Source organism: Erigeron canadensis, chromosome 4 (genome assembly GCF_010389155.1).
Source record: "Erigeron canadensis isolate Cc75 chromosome 4, C_canadensis_v1, whole genome shotgun sequence".
Taxonomy (NCBI): Eukaryota; Viridiplantae; Streptophyta; class Magnoliopsida; order Asterales; family Asteraceae; genus Erigeron; species Erigeron canadensis.
In genome coordinates this window covers 16244312-16250164 of record NC_057764.1, presented here as the reverse complement: position 1 = coordinate 16250164, position 5853 = coordinate 16244312, and the positions used below count along the sequence as shown (strand labels likewise).

Genomic DNA, 5853 nt, shown 5'->3' with positions numbered 1-5853 from the left:
TTGGTTTGAGGTGCCTCAGACTCAACTAACATATTCAACTCGGTGATAACTGTAACACCCCAACTAAGGCGGAACGATGAGATGTACAGAAAGTCGAGTATTCAAAACAAGGATTATAAATAACATTCACCATAGCTTTATTTGATAAAAAGGAATTTACAAATGTACAAGCATGTGAACCAATTTCCAAGTACAAATGCGTCTACCATACTTGAATATTAAGTTCACGAAACAAATATCAAGCACATGAATAGTATACTACAATGATCAATCACAAGGTTTGATATTCGACTCCAAAGTGCAATGCAAACAATCATGATGCATATAAATCCTCAAAGCTTATTCTAATTCCTGAAAAGCATGAAGAAAAAGTGTCAACTACGAAAACGTAGTTGGTGAGTGCATAGGTTTTTATATAAATCTTGGTACATCACCGTTTTAATACTTAGAAAACCGATTACTATTACATTTCGAAATACCCAAACCATATGATCGACAAAAATTCTTATATCATATTATCGAGTTTTTCCCAAATACCATACTGTCATATCAAGACTTGGAATAATCCATAATAAAATTTCAGGTTCTCATTTGTCAAATCATCATAAGAGAAAAAGTATATAAATCGATTAATCGTATACCATACCAAAATCATTCGGTTATCAAAATCATTTCATTATCACCAATTTTGACGTCTTTCAAGATATCATATGAGGGACGGTACCCAATCCGTATGTTCAAAACAATTTCCAATTATCAACGATATTAATATCAATTTCACTTATCCACAAGGGCATAATTTAATATCAATTTCATTTAGCCACAAAGGCATCATTTACATAATTTTGATGAGTAAATGCTTGAGCCACTACTACTATCATTTTATCAAGTCCAACAATATATATAATTCATTTCATGGCACAAGCTGTCAATCAAGTGCCGTATTAATAATAATAGGGTCGTGCCATGGACACGACCATTTAAATTTAAGGTAGCTAGAGCACCACTATGGTCGGACTGGAAGTGAAGGTCATCACAAAGACAACCAACCTTCCACCGTTACACTTATGGGTGGGTGGACAAAACCTAGTTGCGCAACTCTCTAATTACAGGCCTCCACTTTCGGAGTAACTAGTAGTGTACCGAAAGAAAACGGGTTGACAGAACTCAAACTTATCATAAAACATTTATCACCTTGAACATATGAAACAAATTCATTTCATAATCATTATATCAAGAATCATTTCATATATATGTATATAAAAGTAAATTTCATTTATATATCATGCTTTTCACCGCGATAGTTAAACACATAAAATAGTTTGAAAAGGGGCTATGACTCACCTTGATATGCCGCATATTATACTCATCTATCCAAAATGGGTACTTTCCATCTATAGCCTCCTTGACCATATATCCATTATGTTCCTCCATCATATTTCAAGCCAAGACTATCCCTACGATAGGACTAATATACGTAAGTTCCTATCTTAAGCCATCACTTAGAAATACCCTTTTCATTATGTCGTTATCGATTTTGGAATCCAAGTGTATTGCTAATATTCGCATCATCATTTTGGTTGAAGAGATTGATGATGGTGAAAAAGGTTACTTTCATTACATGCGTAGTTATAAGTTGTTAGATTTTCGGTAACTTAGTTTCATTTGTGGTTTCACTTGATATCTTAGGTTATCATATAGAAATTCCATATTAAGTTATGTTATCCATATTCATCATTTGTTGTGTAACCGATTTTAGCGTGAATTAGCAGTTGTGATATCAATATATAGCTTGGTTAACATAATTACTTATGTCAATCTCACTTAATTATCTTTGTTTTATTTTGATTACACTTATCTTCAACTCGTATATTTCTCGATTTGTCTTACGATTACTTGGTTCATGAAATTCGTTTAAGTGTTATGGGCCATTATCAATTGGGCCTTAAGTGTCATGGGCTTTTAAATGTTTTGGGCTTACAATTGTTATTGGGCTTTACCTTATTTGGGTTAGGTGCTTAATGGGTCATAGTGGTTATTGGGCTATAAGGCTTATTGGGCCAAGTGGGCCGACTGATTTGTGTTCCTTATGGGTTCATTAGTTGGACCGGGCTAGCCCATTAACTCCTTAGTGCATCTTTTAGCCCGTTACATACATGATTAGTTTTCTTTTAAATTTTCTGTTTTCATACCTTATTATTACGAATTTTTGGTCACTATTTTGGGGTCAAGATAAATTATTTGGACCTTCCTGATTTTTGTGTAGCAACCTATATGTGTCTTGTAATTTTGTGAATTTTTACTTAATTTTTAGGCATTGTTTGCTACCTCTAAAAATTTCCAAACTAAAACTGGTCAGAATGGTTGCTGTTGTGCGACTTGAAATGTTTTATAAAAGTTCTTAAGGATGTGACCTTCAAAAAAATACCACAAAATTATTTTAAGTTATGGGCACATTGAAATTACTTTCCACCAAGCATGACCTCCTGGAGCCTTTTGTTTTAGGAGATAAAAATTGTCAAATTTCATAAAATATTCAGACAAAATTACAGTTTTGACCACTTATGGTAGAAAAATCATATCTTTCATTTAGTTCAGTATTTTTGTGTAATTCTAGCTGGTGGTTAATCTTAACTCTTTTGTATACAACCTTTATTTTGAAAGTTTTGCTTGAAAATTCCCTCACATATTCAGTTTATTCGTTACAAGACAGAAGATTAATTCTGTCAGAAAGTTTATTGGTTAATACATCCCGCCAATGATGTTGATTGCTTGTGTTAGCCTCTAAATTACCACTAACAAGATTTTCACTTTATTTTGTATCTATTAACATCAATTTTCCAGATTATTAACAATTTCAAAATCATCACTCATCATTCAAAGATCCATCTCAAATCCCAAATCAAAATCAATAGAAACTAAGCATGCATGTTAAGATCTAACATTTTTAGACAAGATTACTTATCATCTTTTATGTGTATGACTTTTTAATGATTATTCCTTGTTAACCCATCATTCAAATATGCATGCATGTGTAGATCTAGACTTGTTTAGCTCAAGAAATCAAATATTAGTGAAGAGGGTTCAAGCTAACAACCTTTGAAGATCAAAACAAGAAGATCAAGAGTGTTGTTGGGTCTCCATTTCATGGCTGCCCTTGGAGTGTTTCATGGCTGTAACAAGCTTGAAAGGAAGAGGAAATAAGCTACAAAGTGAAGGAAAATATGAAGAACAATCAAAGGAACAAGTTGGGTACCCTTTGATGATCAAGAATCAAAAGAAAATAGAAGCATGGGGCTGTTTTCCTTCCTCCTGCTGCTGCTGCCGATCAGCCCCACTTGAGGGCTGTTTTTGTGCACTTGGAGACCTCTAAGATCCTTGATCTTGACCTTTCATTGTTCCCTTACTAGATGGTGACTCAAAGATGTAGATTTGATGCTTGAAAGTAGTGTTTTAGGGCAGTTTTTCTGCCCTTATTGTGGGAGTCCGAAAATTAGAAAGGAGGAGGGGAGAAAGAGTGTTTGAGAGTAAAGAGGAGTGTGTTGGAAGCATAAACATGTGAAATGAATAAGTGGTGGAGTTAGAGTGTGGAGTTGGAGTAAATATGCTTTGGAATTGACATGGAGCATGTTGCTAGTTGATGAGGGATTGGTCAAATTGTGTGAAGTGTGTCGGTGTGTTTTATTTATAAGAGCCATTTCAAATTTGTAGTTTTTATTTTATAAAGTATTGGTGTGTAGCCTTTGTAAAGTATATACATGTGAGTATGAGTATAATTATAAGTATTAGTAAATTTTCTAACCATGGTTACTTTATTGGATACTTTCTTTGCTTAGATGTTTACGTATATGTGTAGGATTTAACTAAGTTAAATCTTGAAGTAAATTACATGTTGATTTGTGTATATATATATAGGACGTGTATGTGTATATGTATGTATATATAGTTTTTTTTGGGTTTTAATTTTATTACTTGCCTCATTATTTATAAACTTGCATTTACAATAGACATATATACTTATTGTTATTTAAGCTCACTTTATATACACACTAGTTTATGAATAAAATTTTAAGTTGGTAATTACATTTTTATGTTCAGATGTACTTTAATTAGCTTAGTGATTGAATTGTTGGATAATATATTATAAGGATTTCTTGTTGCTATCACAACTTATAAAGCTTATATAATTATTTATGTACTCTTAACTTCTTGAATAAAACTTTTTGGTTCATTGACATTTCATCAAGTTCAATTAGAACTTAAATATAGCTTGAGATTGTCTTGAATGATTATAGTTATTGTTTAAGGCATTTCTAAGGCAACTGGCTTCCTTTTGGCTTCTAATGAACTATAGGGCAAATATCACTATGTCCTAATGCCTAAAAGGTCAATTCTCTTAATAAACTTCTAGGGTTAAAGGCCTAGATAGGTCCACGTATATTATCCTAGTCGGAAATTGAGGGTTGTTACAATAACTTGTTCTTGAGTCTATGGAGCTTCTGAGGTAGCCTTGCCAGCACCACCAGCCTGGCTAGACTCTCCTTGAGTCTCTGTTCTGAAAAACAAACCTCCTCCAAGCTCTTGAGTAGCTCTAGCAGCATCGGGATCATCATTTTGATCATCATCATGCCCAACTTTGGCTAGCTCATCACCTCGGCAACCCAAACTGTCTCTCTCAGCTCTAACCTTGAGATAGTTGTCGATGAACTCATGCAATTTGTCTTCAGCAATTTTAATGCCATTCTTCAGTGCATCTTCCATCCTGACAACCTTCTCATCTAGATCCAAATACTTGTTGTGTATACCCGACACCACAACCCCTGCCTTGTTGAGCTTATCAGTAGGCTCTACATTCTTGGCAGCTTCATTCTTAAGATTCTCAGACAATTGATGGACTAAGCTCCCCATTTCTGACATGTCTCTGTCATGTTGCTCTTGTTGCTCAGACAGTCGTCTCTACAGACTAGCAACATCTTGAGTAGCTTCTTCCGTTGCCTGTGGTTGTCTTGTTTCTGGTATAACAACCCTTGGAGCACTTTGGGAGACACCAGCAACAGCAGATGATTCGTGTTCCCTGACAAGAGTTCTTCTTTTAGGTACGCGCTGCTCTGGCTCCCAATCTGCATCATCATCTTCTCTTGTTCTTCTTCTTCTTCGCTGAGCGGCTTCAGTAGGTCTAGGAACCATTCTAGAACCAACTCTGATGAATTCATGTGATCTGTAAGGATCCTCATCACCATCACTGCTGGAATCATCACCAGAATGCATAGAAGGCTCTTTGTCTGTTTGAACATCAGCAACAGCCTTTCCTTTACCCACATCAACACCACCTGACCCTCTAGCCTGACTAACTCCAGATCCACTAGCTTCACCAGAACCTAAACCACTAGCTCTAGCTGCTTCAGAACTGCAGCTGGTTCTGATTCACATCCACTAGATCATCCTCATTGGCGTTGTACCTTTCCACTTGAGCAATATCCCCCTTTGGATCGCCCATTTGTTCCAGCAAATCATCCACGATTTCTGGATTGGCTCCAGCTAAGTCAATCACATCATTTGCAGCTTGCACAAGAAAAAACAGGCTCAACCGGCACATCTCCTTCAACAACCACATTATGCAGCTGCTCTGGAATCTCAACATTCCCTGCAACTTCACCATCTTCTGGCTGAGGCCCTACATATGCTGAAATGACCCCATCAGCTGTGCTACATAATTGGCGTTGATAATCGCACCGAATAATGCAACATCTTGTGCATTTGGGTCATTAGGATATCGAGATACAAACTCATCATACCCTCGGCGAATGATCGAACTTACATGCTCCACTTCCCTTACAACAGGTAGATTTGGAA

The 5853-nt window shown here is 35.8% G+C and overlaps 1 long non-coding RNA gene across 2 annotated transcripts; it reads right to left on the bottom strand.

Annotated features, from left to right (window-relative positions):
* Positions 1–1423: 1423 nt before the first annotated feature.
* LOC122594940 lies at positions 1424–3550 on the bottom strand. 2 transcript variants are annotated; one of them, XR_006323158.1, is made up of 3 exons: positions 3257–3550; positions 3098–3183; positions 1424–1457 (listed from the first exon to the last, which is right to left on the bottom strand). It is a non-coding gene; the product is annotated as an uncharacterized LOC122594940 (long non-coding RNA). The 2 variants fall into 2 exon arrangements; XR_006323157.1 differs by having other exon boundaries at positions 3098–3173.
* Between the last annotated feature and the right edge of the window lie 2303 nt (positions 3551–5853).